A 21,978-nucleotide genomic window follows, 5' to 3' on the forward strand; every position below is an offset into this window, starting at 1 on the left:
CAAGCGCCTAGAAAGCAAAAGTCCGATGAGTGTTCTATAATGGGAAAAACCCATTACTATGTACGGCAATAAAGAAACAGATCCGATGCGTTACAGCTTTGCTCCACAAAGCGTACGTTCAAACGAGCCCGGAAGACAAAACTGTGACTGGGTACCCATTAAGCATAGGTGTTGATTTGCGACAGAAGCGGGAGCAAAAAATCCCAGAAACATACTTCGGCAACATGTTCCTGCTATCAACGTGCAATTATACGAAGGAGAGCGTAGAAACATGTTCGTTGTTCGATGTGGCATTGAGTTGCAGAAAGAGTATTTTGCAACATAATGAAACGTTTGTCCAGTCATGTATTGACAGGCTGTCTCAATTGGAGTATTTCCAGTTTTTTGGTGAGCAGTATTTTCCATGCGACATTTGCAAGCTTGTAAATATTACATCGACCCGTGGAAACATAAAACTGTTCTCTAATCCAGGAAAATTTTACACTGTTTTAGCGCGAATTTATAAATAATGCTATGATTATTTTTTTCTGGTATAAAGGTTGAGGTTTCAAATCGATATGACTACTGATCAGACCGTCGCAGACCATCGTGAGCTCTGTTCAGACCGTCGTAGAGAATCGTGAGCTCTGATTAGACCGTCGTAGAGAATCGTGAGCTCTGATCAGACCGTTGTAGAGAATCGTGAGTTCTGATCAGACCGTCGCAAAGCATCGTGAGCTCTGATCAGACCGTCGCAGACCATCGTGAGCTCTGTTCAGACTGTCGCAGACCATCGTGAGCTCTGTTCAGACCGTTGTAGAGAATCGTGAGCTCTGATCAGACCGTCGCAAAGCATCGTGAGCTCTGATCAGACCGTCGCAGACCATCGTGAGCTCTGTTCAGACTGTCACAGACCATCGTGAGCTCTGTTCAGACCGTCGTAGAGAATCTTGAGCTCTGATCAGACCATCCCAGACCATCGTGAACTCTGATCAGATCGTCACAGAGCATCATGAACGTTGATCAGACAAGTTTAAGGCCTTTATCCATGCAAATTTTCAAGCAACCCTTGTTCAGAGGGTATCCAGGTTAAGGCAGACCAGACTATTGTGCGTTCGAAACCGCATCTGATCACACTATTTTGCCCTTGAAATTATTTCTGATCGGAACGATTATCATTTTTTACATGGGATACGGCATTAGATTGCTCTGCATAGTGTTCTTTTCAAGATCATGTATCGCCCGAATCGTATGTTTTTAGGGTTGTATATTTGCCTTTTGGTTTTTGAACATTGGTTTGCTATCTGTTTAAAGCAGCACAACTCTTAAGAAAAAAATTGGACAAAATTTAAGTGCCGTTTTCTGTTTGTTTCTGCGCTCAAAGTGGTCTATTTTGATGGATTTGAAGCGACCTCAGATCAAACTTTAACGCTCTTGAATGCCAGCTGATCAGGTTTGCGTGTGTTCGAAGTTGTTTCCGGTTAGTTTTTTGTGCGCTTAAAATCACGTTTTTGATCAAAGTGATTGCATCTGATCAGAACAACCCTGGCAAAAACAATTTCATTAGGTTTGCCCCAAAGATGTGAGATGTAGACTAGGTCAAGTTTTTATTCAAAACTTGTGTGAAATCACCCAATTGGAGAGGAGTTTGAAAAATTGTTAGTTTCCGGTAAGTTTGGCAAATGGCACCAGTTTAAAAAGAGTTCATTTGGCAGTTCAACTCAGTCGAAGATATTCACGGTTGATTATTTAATTTTATAAAATTTGACATAAAATGTTTCGGACAAAAATGTTAGACTACTAGATACCAGACTAATAGTTTAACTTAGTGCAAGTTCTTTCTGGTTGAACTCATTCTCAATTTTCTAAGAAAAACGTTTTTTTTTTTCGGAAGAAAAACATTAAAAAACTGTAAAACTAGATTTTCGAGAAAAAATTTTTTTGGACTTTATCGTAGAGAACAGATATGTTTCTAATATTGAGCGTTGGTCAAATCCAAGGCTCACACGATTAAAGTGTTCCAAAATTGATTTATATTTTTAGGATATAGTTTTCTAAAACAATTTAATTTGATTTTTTGGACAATTTCAAATTCATATGTTCATTTTGCAGTGGTCGTTTTTAGAAGCAGGTTTGTGTTTTGTAGTGTTTTGATTTCTTGATTCTTCTCGATACCTAATAATTGTTTCGACTTTTTTTGCTCGGATTCTTTTGACACCGCGTATCTTAACAAAACATAATTTTACTCCCTGTTTTTCACCCCGCAATTATTCCATCGACATTACAAACGTGTTTTCTGATAAATTAGCGGAAAATAGGCGGATAATGTAATCTCATGTCCAGTTGCGACAGTTTCATATCGTTTTACGAGCCGCTGAGATATGGCTAAATGATTATAGATAGTCCCAAATTACAGCATAGTACAAATCATTTAAAGGATTAAAATCGGATTGAAATGATAGAGGGATGAATGGATAGGGGATTGACCAAGTAGTGGTGAAAAAACCGGACGTATCAATAATGTTGATGATTTTCTCCACTGCATATTTTATTTTGATTTTTTTTGCTAATCTATCTTAAAAACGATTTATTATTACTATAACGAGCCATTTCTTAATTGTTCGAATTAAGTTCTTTTCTTTTTAGTTCTCTAATAAACACCTCAATTAAAAATGGAAAGAAGCAGCAAAATTAAGTTCTTTCCCTTTTTGAGTGGAAATATGAGCTTGAAAATTGTGTCATTTGCCCGAACGTATTAAAACAAATTGCATTTTGCGTTCGCAATTAGCATAAACATTTGACTTTTTTGGTATATATCTCAAAATTGATGTTGAACAGCTTGGTAGGCATTGGAGTTCTACGTGTTAATAAAACAGATTAGTAAAACAGAAAGTGTTTGCGTTTTATTCCGATACTTTTTTAACCACTACTCGAGCGCAAGATGTTTTTATTTACGCTAATTGTGTTTTTAAAAATTTAGAATTTTTGAAAGAAAATGGATCGGTCATTTGATAACCCTCCTTCCCCATATTGCTCCCCATTATGGTATATTAACAGTAATTGGGCGGGGTAAAGCTATACATTACATGAGCGGGGCTTCGACAGAAAAACTGGACATAATTATCCAAATTTTGCTGGCACTTATGGAAAATATCTGCATTTAATAGCATTTCTCACCCCAACGACTTTCAATTTCACCAATTGGAACAAGAAATGGGACTGGTATGGGCAAAGCAACTTGGGAAAAGGAATTCCTCAAAAGTTCCTGACATTTTTCCCCTTTTTGGGAAAGTTATGCGTCATTATTCCGACCAGAAATGGAGATGGCGTTGAACTGAATTTAGGACTTCCTAGAGGTCATATGGAAAAATTCAAGTCATGCAGAGAAGTTCAAAAATATTTAACGTTTGCTGACTGAAAATGATAAAGAATGTCACTTAGACTTAAAAGCAGTTAATTCTGAATTTCTCTAATAAGTGATAATTCTGTAAACCGAGATATTTCTGTAATAAATTAATTATTCTATCATCTTTTATTTTCACTTAGTCACTAACTGTTGACTATTTGCAGCATCCTATCTACAGCGTCTTATACATGAGAATCATAGATACGATTTTCGTAATTTGATTAAAAAACTGTTATTTCTCTCGACCGTTCCAGTGAAATCGAGTGAAAGATTAAAAACTTTTTGAGTTTTATCTCAGGCCAAAGAGAGTTTGTCTTTTTTGCACCTACTTTTTTGCACTTTTTCAAGCGTCATTTGAGAAAAACTATATGCTGTAATATTGAACCTAGATTATTCGACACCCTATTTACAGAAGTTTTAAGCTGAGTGATTCAAATCCAAACCAAATGTTGTTGTCTTGTTTTTTTTCTTTCTAACACATGGGCTATCTAGAAATTTTCCTCGTGGGCTATTGAGTGTTTTTGATACTTAACTGAAAATTACAATTTAATTTTTACTATTGTTTATTGATATAACACAAATTGACTGCTGCTTTTCAACCCGCACGGACATATCGTAATATATCAGTACAGATCAACTAAATTTCAATAGTTACCTACAACTACTATAAATACTATAAATACTAAGTATTCAATAGTTTAGTTTGTTTTGCTCCCAGGCCTCTGCAGATTAAACTCACGGTACATTTTTTATTGAATTTTCTCGATTTTTTTTCAAAATTAGTGTGATCATAGCAAATACAGGTTTTTCAGACAAAGTTAGTCAGCAGCACGTTAAGTAGCCCCAAAAGAAGTGTGATTAGCTGCTCAGAACTGGTAGCGTGACTGACAATGATATATCTGAATAAACTCAAATTAAAGTTGTAGTTTTAGAAGCATCTCAGTCGAGTTCGAATGGTTATCTCGCAAAACTTTGTCCGATTTTGGCAGAATGTTGCGTGATGAAATTTCCTCTAGTCCAGACCTCGGCTTACAAAAAGACCCAAATAGTTCAGACCCAAAAGACCCAACCAGCAGGACTAATGTGTAATTGCTACCCTAGTCTAGACCCAGACTTATGAAAAGAGCCAAATAATTTAGTGGGGGGGGGGGGGGGGTCAAATTGACCAAAATTACACAGTCGAGCTTCCTCGTTAAGGTCCGCCAAAAATTTTTTCATGGGTCTAGCAAACGTCTTTTCATAGCACTTTTGGGTCGAGCTTGATCTTTTCATAGGTTGAGGTCTAGACCAGGGTTGTCTTGCAAGATTTTTTCCAAAATCTTGTAAGATATACATAGATCTCGCAAAAATGCAAATTGTATAAGCAAGTTCGAACATGGTCAGCATATAACAGGAAGTGTGTTTTGTGCAATTTCTGAGGCAGAAATTTTAATTTTTTTCTATATTGAGAGTATAATTATGAATGTCAAACTAAAGTCTTTAACTTAGTGAGAATTAGAAAGAAAGTTTAACTTACCAGATTAGAAAGACAAAAGCAAATTGATTTTGATCAGAGAATTCATATAAATGAATCGTCAGGAAATGGTCCTTAGAATCAATATTCGTTTCAAATTGGTGAATCTAGATAACTAATATTAGAGTGAGATTATTTGATGTAAAATCGTCCCAGCATGTAGTGAATGATTATGATGCCACCGGAAAAGTGAACGAATTCTTAGAAAAATGTAAATGCATACCATCTATGGTACCCCCTGCGACTGATTTCTGGGAAATGTGCAGAGGCAAACCATATTGGGTAACCCTTGCGACCCCCACTGTAAATTATGGTGCAAAGATTAGTTTTGTATCTTGACTTCCTCGCACTGATAATGAGTAAATATACAGCTGATTCTTTAGCCTTTTTTCAACCTGAAAAACAAATCAACATTTTGATCTAATAAATAGATCTCTCCTGTAAATCTCTAAATTCTACTGTAAAATATCATTCTTGCTGTTCTCTCATTTTGAGAAATTAATTTTTCTAATGAGTTAAAAGCCCTTTTTATTCCGCTTGCGAAAACCCATAACCCAACAGGTTATGGGCCCAGCAATTTTCTAAGTTATAAAACTGATTTCTAAAACAAAACTAATTTGTTGTTGACAGTCATAATCCTTTTCTATATATTACCTCTTCTTTTCACAACTGTTTTGCCTGCTTAAACTACGATGGATCAACAGACAGTTAACCTGCTGACCTACAAAGGAAAGGCACAGGACTTTCCAATCTGGAGCACAAGATTTGTGGCAATGCTGCAGACGAAGGGACTCTACAAATCACTACTTGGGACAGAGGAGCAACCCAAGGTGCCTGCACCAAGGCATTGGGGCGAGCAATGATTAAAAGAAGAACCACAAGGTGCTGAAGGATGCACATGAGAAGGAAATTGCAGACATCAAGGAGAAACGGAACAATGTGTGGTGCCATCTGGCATCGGAGATGGAGCAAAGGCTTGGAAGCTTTTACAAGAGATATTTCAGAGAGTGGAGACGACGACAGTGGTGACTTTGGTGGCACAGCTTGCTCGAATGCAGCTCGAGGATGCTGATAATTTGGATGGCTTCTTCATCAGAGGACAGGAGTTGCTCACAAGGCTACAAGACGCAAGGGAGGGAAGCAGTCTCAGAGACCCTCTACAACGCCTTGGACCTCAATGGACTGCCAATGAGGTATAAAAGTTTTGTCATACAGGAAAGCTTTTACCCGGCAACGAACGTCACAGAGTTGATGAAAAGGCTGCAGAACTTCCATGAGAGCACAGCACAGAGGCACAAGGGACAAAGTGGTTCAGTGGCACTGGCAGTGGAGCGTGACTTCATGAAGGGACTCAAGAAAGGAAACTGCTTTGTGTGTGGGATCCCTGGACACTTTCCCAAAGACTGCAGGAGGAAGGAGACAGCACAATGCAGCAATAGTGTTGAGAAAGGTCACCTAGACAGGGCATGCAAGAGACAAAAAGATTGAGGCAAACATTGGCAATGGGTCTAACTTTGGCTTCACCAGACGAGGAATACTGGGCAGCTCTTTCCCAGTGGGAGACATCAGGCATGCTAGTGGACAGTGGTTGTTCAGATCACAAAGTGACGAACATCGATGCGTTTCTGGACTTTGTGCCCATTCATTCAGTGTGCAGAAGTCCCAACGGAGAGACTTCCAGAGTAGTGGGCGGAGGTTGTGTGAGGATCAGCACACCCTCAAACATAGGGGAATTCCAATGCCAACTCAAAAATGTTTTATGTGTGCCGGACTATTCTTCCAACCTCTTATCAGTCTCAAGATGCACGGAGTGGGGACATAGCTTCACTTTCGAGAAAGGAAATAGCTGCCTGAAACTCTAGAAGGGAACTCGGGTAAAACTAACAATAGAAAATAATTTGTTCTACTTACCCTGCAGCGTTCTAGAATTCAAAATGAGTTCCAACAGCGTGAAACTTGACAGTGCAAGGAAGTGGCACAGACGATTGGATCATATGAATCAAGCGGATGGATGTGGTCAGGAAAGCACCAGAGACTGTGGGGGACTCGATGATGTATGCAATGTGTTCGCATTGGCCACGATCACAAAGACTCCAGTACCAAGAGTGGCAGAGACCCAAGCAGAAGAGAAGCTGAAGAGGGTGTTCACAGACGTGATGGGCCCTTTCAGAGTCGAGCCACTGTTAGGCTTCCAGTTCTGCATTGTGTTTGCAGACCAGAACACGAAGTTTCTGGTCCGAAGTTTCTGGGACGCCCAGGAAGCTGAGACAAGACGATGCGAAGGAGTTTCTCTCGGAGCTGTTCAAGATGTACTGTTTAGATGCAGGCATTCTACAGGAGAAGACCATACCAGAGACGCCACAACAGAATGGGTTAGTTGAGAGGTGAAAGAGGACACTGCTGGAGATGGCAAGATGCTTGCTCATTGACTCGGGTCTTCCCAAGATGATGTGGGGAGCAGCAATTCTCCACGCAGCAAGGATCAGGAACTTGGCTGTGAGACGAGGGAAGAAAAAATGCCCAGCAGAGCTGATGCGAGGTATAAAACCTAAGCTCTCAATTAGTGAACTATCTATTTTTGGTTGCACAGTCTTGATGAGGAAGCGGGACAGAGATGTCAGCAAACTTGAACCCAAGGCACTGGAAGAAAAGTTTGTGGGTTACACTGAAGGAGACAACGGATACCTGGTGTACGTACCCAACACACGCAAGGTTAGGCAGTCCGAGATGTGATCATCAAGGAGTCCAAAGTGACTTCATGAAGGGACTCAAGAAAGGAAACTGCTTTGTGTGTGGGATCCCTGGACACTTTCCCAAGGACCGCAGGAGGAAGGAGACAGCACAATGCAGCAATTGTGTTGAGAAAGGTCACCTAGACAGGGCATGCAAGAGACAAAAAGATTGAGGCAAACATTGGCAATGGGTCTAACTTTGGCTTCACCAGACGAGGAATACTGGGCAGCTCTTTCCCAGTGGGAGACATCAGGCATGCTAGTGGACAGTGGTTGTTCAGATCACAAAGTGACGAACATCGATGCGTTTCTGGACTTTGTGCCCATTCATTCAGTGTGCAGAAGTCCCAACGGAGAGACTTCCAGAGTAGTGGGCGGAGGTTGTGTGAGGATCAGCACACCCTCAAACATAGGGGAATTCCAATGCCAACTCAAAAATGTTTTATGTGTGCCGGACTATTCTTCAAACCTCTTATCAGTCTCAAGATGCACGGAGTGGGGACATAGCTTCACTTTCGAGAAAGGAAATAGCTGCATGAAACTCTAGAAGGGAACTCGGGTAAAACAAACACAAGAAAATAATTTGTTCTACTTACCCTGCAGCGTTCTAGAATTCAAGATGAGTTCCAACAGCGTGAAACTTGACAGTGCAAGGAAGTGGCACAGACGATTGGATCATATGAATCAAGCGGATGTGGTCAGGAAAGCACCAGAGACTGTGGGGGACTCGATGACGTATGCAATGTGTTCGCATTGGCCACGATCACAAAGACTCCAGTACCAAGAGTAGCAGAGACCCAAGCAGAAGAGAAGCTGGAGAGGGTGTTCACAGACGTGATGGGACCTTTCAGAGTCGAGCCACTGTTAGGCTTCCGGTTCTGCATTGTGTTTGCAGACCAGAACACGAAGTTTCTGGGACGCCCAGGAAGCTGAGACAAGACGATGCGAAGGAGTTTCTCTCGGAGCAGTTCAAGATGTACTGTTTAGATGCAGGCATTCTACAGGAGAAGACCATACCAGAGACGCCACAACAGAATGGGTTAGTTGAGAGGTGAAAGAGGACACTGCTGGAGATGGCAAGATGCTTGCTCATTGACTCGGGTCTTCCCAAGATGATGTGGGGAGCAGCAATTCTCCACGCAGCAAGGATCAGGAACTTGGCTGTGAGACGAGGGAAGAAAAAATGCCCAGCAGAGCTGTTGCGAGGTATAAAACCTAAGCTATCAATTAGTAAACTATCTATTTTTGGTTGCACAGTCTTGATGAGGAAGCGGGACAGAGATGTCAGCAAACTTGAACACAAGGCACTGGAAGGAAAGTTTGTGGGTTACACTGAAGGAGACAACGGATACCAGGTGTACGTACCCAACACACGCAAGGTTATGGCAGTCCGAGATGTGATCATCAAGGAGTCCAAAGTGAGCTCAATCCTTGACAACACAGAGACGTCTGACCTACTAGATGAGGGGTCACAGCAACTTGGGATCTGACACTCAGATGATGGTCATCAAGACGATGGCAACAAAGAGGAGCAGGGCACATCTACTGCAATAAAGGAGAAGTGGCATGACTCAGAGAGCGTGAACACTCAAGAAACGACACTGAGCCGAGATGCCTCCGATGTAGAAGAAGCATCACTGAATGAGGAATCTATGAGCAACAAGAGCGAGTCCCAGAGTCTCGGAGTCACTGGAAGACAGTGAAACGGAGGACTTCTCATAGTAAGCGACAGTTGGCTTCTTTGAAGAGGCACTGGAGCAAGCGGACAGGGCAGAGCCCAGACGAGGGACACGAGGAAAGAAGGTTCCGCAGTTTTTTGGAGAAGTCAGCACCCATCTTGCTGTGACTGAGGATGACTATGTGGAACCCAAAACAGTCTACGAAGCCAGGCATGGTGGCGTTTGGGATCAGTGGCACCGGGCAATGAAGGACGAGGTCAAGGCACTCCAAGACAACGAGACATTGAACCTAGTGAGACCACCAACAGACAGGGATGTCATACCGGGCAAATGGGTCTACAAAGTGAAATTGGGACCCAGTGGTCAAGTGGACAAATACAGAGCACGCTATGTGGCAAAAGATTTTCAAAAAATTGAAGGACTGGACTACTTTGACACTTTGGCGCGTACTTTTAAGTCAGAAACAATCAGGATAATACTTCAACTAACAGCAAAGCAGGGCCATGTGATGCACCAGTTTGATGTCAAGACGGCTTTCCTGCAGTCACCAACAGAGGAAGAAGTGTATCTGGAACAGCCATAGGAGTTTGTAAAACAAGGATCAGATGGAGAAAAGTTAGTATGCCGACTTAAGATTTCAATTTATGGTTTGAAACAGGCAGCTAACCACTGGTATAAGGAACTGGCAAACTTCCTACTGGGACAGGGGTTCACCAGAAGCAGGAATGACCATTGCTTTTCGCAACAACAGAGAAAGAGGGTCACACTTTCACCTTGGTCTGATTTGACGACACCATAGTGGCTTCAAGAAGCATGACAGTGATCTCCGATGCCAAAAAGGCACTCGAAGCAACATTTCACATTGAAGACAGAGGTAGAATACACTTGTTTCTGGGTCTAAGAATCAGACAAGAAGAGGGCAAAGTCACAGTTGACTAAGAACGCTACATAGAAACATTGCTTGAGCGGTTTCAAATGGATCAATGCAAACCCTCAGGAACTCCAGCTGATTTGATTTTGAAACTTCAGACAGCACAGAACAGAGACGAAGAAATGGACCAAAGGATCTACAGAAGCTTGGTTGGATCATTTCTGTATCTGGCCAAACAGACGAGGCCAGATATCAATTTCACAGTCAACATTCTGCCCAGACACATGAATGCACCTACCAATGAACAATGGATGTGCGGAAAAAGACTTCTGCGATATCTTCAAAGTTCAAAAGTTTTAAAACTTACTTACATTAAAAAAGCTCTTTATGATTTAGTGGGGAAAAGTGATGCAGACTGGTCTGGTGACGTGAACGACAGAAAATCAACGACGGCCTACTACTTCAAGCTCAACGGACGTGAAGCAGCACTCAGCTGGGGTGTCAAGAAGCAGGCCACAAATGCTCTTTCATCATCAGAAGCAGAATATCAGGGCATGGCGGCAGCATTTCAAGAAGCATTGTATCTCAAACAACATCTGGAAGACTTCGGCATCCAACAGAAACATCCAATAGTAATTGGAGAGGACAACCAGAGTTATATTAAATTTTGCCAAAACACCGTCATGCACAAGAGGAGCAAACAACTTGAGACAAATTTTCACTTCATTCGGGACAAGACGGAAGATGGGTCTATTTCAATTCATTACGTTCCTACTCCCACCATGTATTGGGGAATTCCAATGCCAACTCAAAAATGTTTTGTGTGTGCCGGAATATTCTTCAAACCTCTTATCAGTTATCAGTCTCAAGATGCACGTAGTGGGGGGATAGCTTCACTTTCGAGAAAGAAATTGCTGCATGAAACTCTAGAAGGGAACTCGGGTAAAACTAACACAAGAAAATAATTTGTTTTACTTACCCTGCAGCGTTCTAGAATTCAGCGTGAAACTTGACAGTGCAAGGAAGTGGCACAGCCAATTGCGTCATTTGAATCTAATGGATGTGGTCAGGAACGCAACAGAGACAAGGGGGGAAATCGATGATGTATGCAATGTGTGCGCATTGGCCAAGATCACAAAGACTCCAGTACCAAGAGCGGCAAAGACCCAAGCAGAACAGAAGCTGGAGAGGGTGTTCACAGACTTGATGGGAACTTTCAGAGTAGAGTCACTGTCAGGGTTCCGGTTCTGCTTTGTGTTTGCAGACCAGTACACGAAGTTTGTGTTTGTGGACTTGCTTAAGGCAAAGAGTGAAGCACTGGCGAGCCTGAAGAAGTTTGTTCTCAGTGTGGTGATGCCCACGAAACTGAGACAAGACAATGCGAAGGAGTTTCTCTCAGAGCAGTTCAAGATGTACTGTTTAGATTCAGACCGAGGAGAAGACCATAGCAGAGACGCCACAACAGAATGGGTTATCTGGGAGGTGCAACAAGACACTGCTGGAGATGGCAAGATGCTTGCTCATTGACTCGAGTCTTCCCAAGATGATGTGGAGAGCAGCAATTCTCCACGCAACAAGGATCAGGAACTTGGTTGTGAGACGAAGAGAAGAAAAATGCCCAGCAGAGCTGATGCGAGGTATAAAACCTAAGCTTTCAATTAAAAAATTATCTATTTTTGGTTGCACAGTCTTCATGAAGAAGAGGGACAGAGATGTCAGCAAACTTGAACCCAAGCCATTGGAAGGACAATTTGTTGGTTACACTGATGGAGACAACGGATACCAGGTGTACGTACCCAACACACGCAAGGTTATGGCAGTCCGAGATGTGATCATCAAGGAGTCCGAAGTGAGCTTAATCCCTGACAACACAGACACGTCTGACCTACTAGAAGGGTCACAGCAAATTGGGATTTTGCACCCAGATGGTGGTCATCAAGACGATGGCAACAAAAAGGAGCAGGGCACATCTACTGCAATAAAGGAGAAGTGGCATGACGAAGAGAGCGTGAACACTCAAGAAACGACACTGAGACGAGATGCCTCCGATGTTGAAGAAGCAGCGCTGAATGAGGAATCTATGAGCAACAAAATCGAGTCCCAGAGTCTCAGAGTCACTGACAGACAGTGAAACGGAGGACTTCTCACAGTCAGAGACAGTTGGCTTCTTTGAAGAGGCACTGGAGCAAGCGGACAGGGCAGAGCCCAGACGAGGGACACTAGCAAAGAAGGTTCCGCAGTTTTTTGGAGAAGTCAGCACCCATCTTGCTGTGACTGAGGATGACTATGTGGAACCCAAAACAGTCTACGAAGCCATGCATGGTGGCGTTTGGGATCAGTGGCACCGGGCAATGAAGGACGAGGTCAAAGCACTCCAAGACAACGAGACTTGGAACCTAGTGAGACCACCCACAGACAGGGATTTCATACCTGGCAAATGGGTCTACAAAGTGAAATTGGGACCCAGTGGTCATGTGGACAAATACAAAGCACGCTATGTGGCAAAAGACTTCAAACAAGTGGAAGGACTACTTTGACACTTTTGCGCCTACCTGTAAGTCAGAAACGTTCATGATACTACTTCAGCTATCAGCGAAGCAAGGCCATGTGATGCCCCAGTTTGATGTCAAGACGGTTTTCCTGCAGTCACCAACAGAGGAAGAAGTGTATCTGGAACAGACTTAGGAGTTTGTAAAACAAGGATCAGATGGAGACAAATTAGTATGCCGACTTAAGAATTCAATTTATGGTTTGAAACAGGCAGCTAACAACTGGTATAAGGAACTGACAAACTTCCTATTGAGACAAGTTTTCACTTCATTCGGGACAAGACGGAAGATGGGTCTATTTCAATTCGTTACGTTCCTACTCCCAGCATGTATTGGGGAATTCCAATGCCAACTCAAAAATGTTTTGTGTGTGCCGGAATATTCTTCAAACCTCTTATCAGTTATCAGTCTCAAGATGCATGGAGTGGGGGCATAGCTTCACTTTCGAGAAAAGAAATAGCTGCATGAAACTCTAGAAGGGAACTCGGGTAAAACGAACACAAGAAAATTTTTTTGTACTTACCCTGCAGCGTTCTAGAATTCAAGATGAGTTCCAACAGCGTAAAACTTGACAGTGCAAGAAAGTGGCACAGACGATTGGGTCATATGAATCAAGCGGAAGTGGCCAGGAATGCACCAGAGACAGTTGGGGACTCGATTATGTATGCAATGTGTGCGCATTGGCCACGATCACAAAGCCTCCAGTACCAAGATTGGCAGAGACCCAAGCAGAAGAGAAGCTGGAGAGGGTGTTCACAGACGTGATGGGACCTTTCATAGTTGAGCCACTGTTAGGATTCCGGTTCTGTATTGTGTTTGCAGACCAGAACTCGAAGTTTCTCTTTGTGGACTTGCTTAAGGCAAAGATTGAAGCACTGGCCAGCCTGAAGAAATTTTTTCTCACTGTGGGGACGCCCAAGAAGCTGAGACGAGACGATTCGAAGGAGTTTCTCTCAGAGCAGTCCAAGATGTACTGTTTAGATGCAGGCATTCTACGGGTGAAGACCATACCAGAGAAGCCACAAGAGAATGAGTTAGTTGAGAGGTGAAAGAGGACACTGCTGGAGATGGCAAGGTGCTTGATCATTGACTCGAGTCTTCCCAAGATGATGTGGAGAGCAGCAATTCTCCACGCAACAAGGATCAGGAACTTGACTGTGAGACGAAGAGAAGAAAAATGCCCAGCAGAGCTGATGCGAGGTATAAAACCTAAGCTTTCAATTAAAAAATTATCTATTTTTGGTTGCACAGTCTTCATGAAGAAGAGGGACAGAGATGTCAGCAAACTTGAACCCAAGCCATTGGAAGGACAATTTGTTGGTTACACTGATGGAGACAACGGATACCAGGTGTACGTACCCAACACACGCAAGGTTATGGCAGTCCGAGATGTGATCATCAAGGAGTCCGAAGTGAGCTTAATCCCTGACAACACAGACACGTCTGACCTACTAGAAGGGTCACAGCAAATTGGGATTTTGCACCCAGATGGTGGTCATCAAGACGATGGCAACAAAAAGGAGCAGGGCACATCTACTTCAATAAAGGAGAAGTGGCATGACGAAGAGAGCGTGAACACTCAAGAAACGACACTGAGACGAGATGCCTCCGATGTTGAAGAAGCAGCGCTGAATGAGGAATCTATGAGCAACAAAATCGAGTCCCAGAGTCTCAGAGTCACTGACAGACAGTGAAACGGAGGACTTCTCACAGTCAGAGACAGTTGGCTTCTTTGAAGAGGCACTGGAGCAAGCCGACAGGGCAGAGCCCAGACGAGGGACACTAGCAAAGAAGGTTCCGCAGTTTTTTGGAGAAGTCAGCACCCATCTTGCTGTGACTGAGGATGACTATGTGGAACCCAAAACAGTCTACGAAGCCATGCATGGTGGCGTTTGGGATCAGTGGCACCGGGCAATGAAGGACGAGGTCAAAGCACTCCAAGACAACGAGACTTGGAACCTAGTGAGACCACCCACAGACAGGGATTTCATACCTGGCAAATGGGTCTACAAAGTGAAATTGGGACCCAGTGGTCATGTGGACAAATACAAAGCACGCTATGTGGCAAAAGACTTCAAACAAGTGGAAGGACTACTTTGACACTTTTGCGCCTACCTGTAAGTCAGAAACGTTCATGATACTACTTCAGCTATCAGCGAAGCAAGGCCATGTGATGCCCCAGTTTGATGTCAAGACGGTTTTCCTGCAGTCACCAACAGAGGAAGAAGTGTATCTGGAACAGACTTAGGAGTTTGTAAAACAAGGATCAGATGGAGACAAATTAGTATGCCGACTTAAGAATTCAATTTATGGTTTGAAACAGGCAGCTAACAACTGGTATAAGGAACTGACAAACTTCCTATTGAGACAAGTTTTCACTTCATTCGGGAAAAGACGGATGATGGGTCTATTTCAATTCGTTACGTTCCTACTCCCAGCATGTATTGGGGAATTCCAATGCCAACTCAAAAATGTTTTGTGTGTGCCGGAATATTCTTCAAACCTCTTATCAGTTATCAGTCTCAAGATGCATGGAGTGGGGGCATAGCTTCACTTTCGAGAAAAGAAATAGCTGCATGAAACTCTAGAAGGGAACTCGGGTAAAACGAACACAAGAAAATTTTTTTGTACTTACCCTGCAGCGTTCTAGAATTCAAGATGAGTTCCAACAGCGTAAAACTTGACAGTGCAAGAAAGTGGCACAGACGATTGGGTCATATGAATCAAGCGGAAGTGGCCAGGAATGCACCAGAGACAGTTGGGGACTCGATTATGTATGCAATGTGTGCGCATTGGCCACGATCACAAAGCCTCCAGTACCAAGATTGGCAGAGACCCAAGCAGAAGAGAAGCTGGAGAGGGTGTTCACAGACGTGATGGGACCTTTCATAGTTGAGCCACTGTTAGGATTCCGGTTCTGTATTGTGTTTGCAGACCAGAACTCGAAGTTTCTCTTTGTGGACTTGCTTAAGGCAAAGATTGAAGCACTGGCCAGCCTGAAGAAGTTTGTTCTCAGTGTGGTGATGCCCACGAAACTGAGACAAGACAATGCGAAGGAGTTTCTCTCAGAGCAGTTCAAGATGTACTGTTTAGATTCAGACCGAGGAGAAGACCATAGCAGAGACGCCACAACAGAATGGGTTATCTGGGAGGTGCAACAAGACACTGCTGGAGATGGCAAGATGCTTGCTCATTGACTCGAGTCTTCCCAAGATGATGTGGAGAGCAGCAATTCTCCACGCAACAAGGATCAGGAACTTGGTTGTGAGACGAGAGAAGAAAAATTGCCCAGCAGAGCTGATGCGAGGTATAAAACCTAAGCTCTCAATTAGTAAACTATCTATTTTTAGTTGCACAGTCTAGATGAGGAAGCGGGACAGAGATGTCAGCAAACTTGAACCCAACGCACTGGAAGGAAAGTTTGTGGGTTACACTGAAGGAGACAACGGATACCAGGTGTACGTACCCAACACACGCAAGGTTATGGCAGTTCGAGATGTGATCATCAAGGAGTCCAAAGTGGGCTCAATCCCTGACAACACAGAGACGTCTGACCTACTAGATGAGGGGTCACAGCAACTTGGGATCTGACACTCAGATGATGGTCATCAAGACGATGGCAACAAAGAGGAGCAGGGCACATCTACTGCAATAAAGGAGAAGTGGCATGACTCAGAGAGCGTGAACACTCAAGAAACGACACTGAGCCGAGATGCCTCCGATGTAGAAGAAGCATCACTGAATGAGGAATCTATGAGCAACAAGAGCGAGTCCCAGAGTCTCGGAGTCACTGGAAGACAGTGAAACGGAGGACTTCTCATAGTAAGCGACAGTTGGCTTCTTTGAAGAGGCACTGGAGCAAGCGGACAGGGCAGAGCCCAGACGAGGGACACGAGGAAAGAAGGTTCCGCAGTTTTTTGGAGAAGTCAGCACCCATCTTGCTGTGACTGAGGATGACTATGTGGAACCCAAAACAGTCTACGAAGCCAGGCATGGTGGCGTTTGGGATCAGTGGCACCGGGCAATGAAGGACGAGGTCAAGGCGCTCCAAGACAACGAGACTTGGAACCTAGTGAGACCACCCACAGACAGGGATGTCATACCGGGCAAATGGGTCTACAAAGTGAAATTCGGACGCAGTGGTCAAGTGGACAAATACAGAGCACACTATGTGGCAAAAGACTTCAAACAAGTGGAAGGACTGGACTACTTTGACACTTTTGCGCGTACCTGTAAGTCAGAAACATTCAGGATACTACTTCAACTATCAGCGAAGGAGGGCCATGTGATGCACCAGTTTGATGTCAAGACGGCTTTCCTGCAATCACAGAGGAAGAAGTGTATCTGGAACAGCCATAGGAGTTTGTAAAACAAGGATCAGATGGAGAGAAGTTAGTATGCCGACTTAAGAATTCAATTTGTGGTTTGAAACAGGCAGCTAACAACTGGTATAAGGAACTGGCAAACTTCCTACTGAGACAGGGGTTCACCAGAAGCAAGAATGACCATTGCTTTTCGCAACAGCAGAGAAATAGGGTCACACCTTCATCTTGGCCTGAAATGACGACACCATAGTGGCTTCAAGAGGCATGACAGTGATCTCCGATGTCAAAATGGCGCTCGAAACAACATTTCACATGGAAGCCAGAGGGAGAATACACTGGTTTCTCGGTCTAAGAATCAGACGAGAAGAGGGCAAAGTCACAGTTGACTAAGAACGCTACATAGAAACAATGCTTGAGCGGTTTCAAATGGATCAAAGCAACCGGGTTTCAAATGGATCATTTCATGTAATGTTCAAATGTATCTGGCCAAACAGACGAGGCCAGATATCATGTTCACAGTCAACATTCTGTCCAGACACATGAATGCACCTACCAATCAACAATGGATGTGCGGAAAAAAGACTTCTGCGATATCTTCGAAGTTCAAAAGGTTTAATACTTACTTACATTAAAGAAGCTCGTTATGATTTAGTGGGGGAAAGTGATGCAGACTGGTCTGGTGACGTGAACGACAGAAAATCAACGATGGCCTACTACTTCAAGCTCAACGGACGTGGTGCAGCACTCAGCTGGGGTGTCAAGAAGCAGGCTACAGTTGCTCTTTCATCATCAGAAGCAGAATATAAGGGCATGGCAGCAGCAGTTCAAGAAGCATTGTATCTGAAACAACATCTGGAGGATTTCGGTATACAACAGAAACATCCAATAGCAATTGGAGAGGACAACCAGAGTTATATTAATTTGTGCCAAAACTCAGTCATGCACAAGAGGAGCAAACACATTGAGACAAGTTTTCACTTCATTCGGGACAAGACGGAAGATGGGTCTATTTCAATTCATTACGTTCCTACTCCCAGCATGTATTGGGGAATTCCAATGCCAACTCAAAAATGTTTTGAGTGTGCCGGAATATTCTTCAAACCTCTTATCATTTATCATTCTCAAGATGCATGGAGTGGGGACATAGCTTCACTTTCGAGAAAAGAAATAGCTGCATGAAACTCTAGAAGGGAACTCGGGTAAAACGAACACAAGAAAATAATTTGTTTTACTTACCCTGCAGCGTTCTAGAATTCAAGATGAGTTCCAACAGCGTAAAACTTGACAGTGCAAGAAAGTGGCACAGACGATTGGGTCATATGAATCAAGCGGATGTGGCCAGGAATGCACCAGAGACAGTTGGGGGAATCGATTATGTATGCAATGTGTGCGCATTGGCCACGATCACAAAGCCTCCAGTACCAAGAGTGGCAGAGACCCAAGCAGAAGAGAAGCTGGAGAGGGTGTTCACAGACGTGATGGGACCTTTCAGGTATATAGTACATTGCCAAATAATGATCCAACAAGATCGTGACCAGAAATCAAGCTTCTGTAATCAAGGTTCTGATGATTTCTAACTAGTTTTAGGTAATCTCTTACAATTGCTAATTTTGAACAAAGAATGAGTTCAATTGCAAAGCTCTGTGAGAACTCTTCGCGTCCGTTATTTTCAAAACAAAACACTGAGAAAACTTTCACAGCTCCATTGACAACTTAGGAGCAAATTTAGCTAATATAAAATAAACCCCTTGGTTGCTGATACAAAATCTCTAGGTTTTTGATTTAAAAAACCCTATAAGTTGCTGATACAAAATCCAAAATGCACCAGCAGGAAAGTTTATGTTTTAAAACAATTACACCATAATAGCCATCTATTTGTAAACTGACAAATTTTGATTTTAAAAAGTAGCCTTAGTTACAAATTAGTTACAAATGGCTCAAACAAACTGTTTCAAAAACCATTTTTAACTACAGTGAAATTTGGCGGAAAATTTTTAACTATAATGTAAGGAAACCCGGACTTTGGTCGCAGTGGGTTTCAGCACTCTACCTTTGATTTTCGACTGTAACCATCACTGTACCAAACAAATAGCAGTATAAATACTTTTGCCAGTCTGCCCCGAGTCGGTCGATTAAGAAACATCCAAGTCTGTCCTTCTTCTTCGCAGCCTCATTTACATTATCGGTCAACACTGCACAGAATACTAAACTAAACTAAACATCTGTGAAAGAAATTTATTTATATGAGAACAGGTTAAACCTCATTTTAATTCCACAACGGTATCATTTGGCCCACACTTGTAGTACCTCATTTTGTATTGTGGTTGTTTTTTGTTTGGGTTGGAGAGCGTAAAAGGCAAGGCAGTTTAAAAGAAGAGAAGAGGCCTTTGGGTCATTTGACTATTGAGGTGTCAATCATGAAGCTGAAAATGCATGTTTGACAAGTCCGTTAACAAGAAAGAGAAGTTTCGATCTTTCTTTAATTTTGAATCTGTCTAAGTAGTGAACAAGTATAGTAGAGTTAGTAAAAGTATATGCACGATCAGAGATAATCACAACACAGAGAGTGCGTTACTGATGGAAAATATCAAATATCAGAAAAAAGAAAAAAAAGAGGAATATAAAAGAGAATAAGAAAATCATATAGAGAACTGTGATGCAAAAGAGAAAAAGAAAGAGAAAAGAAAAAACGAAATGGAAGATTTATGTTGTCCATTATAGGAAACCATTACCCGAGCCTCTCTTTTTGCTTTTTTTTTATATGTCTTTTTGCCAGGGACAGCTTTTTTAGGGGATTTTTTTCTGTGTTCTTGATATACTTTATTGAACACTTCTTGATTTTAGTTTCTAGAGCACATTTGATGATTTTTGGTCAAATTAGTTTTGTCTGTTGGCTTGTCTGATTATTTGTGACAAATTTGCGTTCGATTCCCCTCTAGAACTCACAACAAGTAACTTTCAAATATATATGACAAGCTTTTAATTTTCTTTCAGCGACAAATGTTTTGTTAATTAGACCAATGTGGGTCGAGACAAGATGATTAAATGGTAACAACTTGCAAGTTTCTTGCTATGGAAAATCAACTTGTAAGCACTTGAAAGTCGGGTGGCTAAATTGTGAAATTATTGCGATTTTTTTCCGGTCGAGCTCAACTCTAAATGGATATTTTGTTGAAAAACGTGGGAATTATGGCTCATTTTGCATAACATGATAACAATGGGACCTAAGTTGAGAAATTGGGTATTTTTCCGAAATTTTCTCACCTCAACAGATTCAGTTAATATTCGGTCTCGTAAATCGATTTTCTAATTCTTTTGCGTTTTGCATTTCGGTTATTAAATGTCAAATTTCATTGCGCTTCTTTGTTTTCACAAATTTTCACTTCATTTGGGACAACACGGAAGATGGGTCTATTTCAATTCATTACGTTCCTACTCCCAGCATGTATTGAATGATTATGATACCACCGGAAATGTGAATGGATTTTTAGAAAAGTGTAAATGCATACCATCTATGGTACCCCCTGCGACTGATTTCTGGGAAATGTGCAGAAGCAAACCATATTGGGTAACCCTTGCGACCCCCACTGTAAATCATGGTGCTATGATTAGTTTTGTATCTTGACTTTCTCGCACTGATAATGGGCATATATACAGCTGATTTTTGAGCCTTTTTTCATCCCTCAAAACCAAATCACCATTTTTGACTTTTTGCTGTTTTTCTACATCGATTTTACGTTGAAAGACAACAGAACGCTTTACGCATACGGGATGATGATCATGGCCGTATCAGCTCAATTGAGTGCTAATTTTTCACATATACAGAAATTTTTCAACCTTACAAGATCAATTTTTTAACGTTTTTCTTCAGTCTACGTGCAGAATATGCGTACTTTCATATCTTTAACGTTTCATTGGTCTTATCCTACCTTGTAGGCGGAATTATTATCCGGTAAGTACTTGCAACTTTTTAGCAGAAAAGACGTGCAAGAGAATGCATCACCTTGTACGGTTCTCCTTACTTGTCAAAGTCAGGAAATTGCAATTGCTTGCAAGATAAATATTTACAAGACAAAAGAAGATCTTGTAGGAGCCGTTTAAGCCGAATGGTTAACTTGTAACAACTTGAAAGTCAAATGGTTAACTTAGGTCAACTAATGTACTGTGTATGGACCCATTCGATGTAATTAGGAGGTCATGACTTTCAGATGCTAGGCGAGACGCGAAACCTCACCGCCCTACACCCCCGCCCACGCAACCCAATTTTCTTCTTTACCAAATTTGAGGTTCAAGCGCACACTGGTGTTCAACCTGGGTCTGTGAGGTGACGGACTTCAATCACGACTGCAACCCAGTCACGAGCAATCTGATTCGTCAGGAAGGCTAAAGTTTGTATTCAATAACGGTAATACCGCTTTCAGATTATAAGTTGAACATTAGTTTTAAAAAAGTAGAATTAAAAAATCGAGTTTATTTTTTTTAAATTCAAATTTTCTATATGATGGAGCAAAAATTCTACCAGCCCAAACTAAGTTTTTGAGCTCGTGCTTTTGCCTTCTTTCGAAATATAAGTGATGTGTTTCAGAAAAATTGGATAAGAAACACTGAATTGGATAAGATTTACACCCGTTGAAAAGAAGGTAATAAGTGGACAAAACAATGTAATTGTAGTGTATTTCTAAGAGTACTCTTTTCCCCACTAAAAATTGGACTAAAAAGTGTAATCAAAAGTAGTTTTTAAGAGTGTACAGTGTGTAAAAAGAGTGTAATTTTTACAAAATTACACTCTTACACTCTTTTCCCTGATATTCAAGAGTGGAAAAGGCTTTACACCCTAATCTCGCTTAATAACGGTGGACTATGGGTGGACACCTCGGACCGGGTTTTTAGAAAACATGTAAATTATACTACAACAACAAGGTTA

The 21,978-nt window shown here is 42.1% G+C and overlaps 1 long non-coding RNA gene across 1 annotated transcript; it reads left to right on the top strand.

Annotated features, from left to right (window-relative positions):
- Positions 1-87: 87 nt before the first annotated feature.
- Positions 88-3,514, top strand: LOC142345992 (uncharacterized). Its single transcript, XR_012759373.1, has 2 exons — positions 88-387; positions 3,147-3,514. It is a non-coding gene; the product is annotated as an uncharacterized LOC142345992 (long non-coding RNA).
- Positions 3,515-21,978: the final 18,464 nt, after the last annotated feature.

The sequence above is a fragment of the Convolutriloba macropyga genome, chromosome 9 (assembly GCF_964194025.1).
Source record: "Convolutriloba macropyga chromosome 9, txConMacr16.3, whole genome shotgun sequence".
NCBI classification, from domain to species: domain Eukaryota; kingdom Metazoa; phylum Xenacoelomorpha; order Acoela; family Convolutidae; genus Convolutriloba; species Convolutriloba macropyga.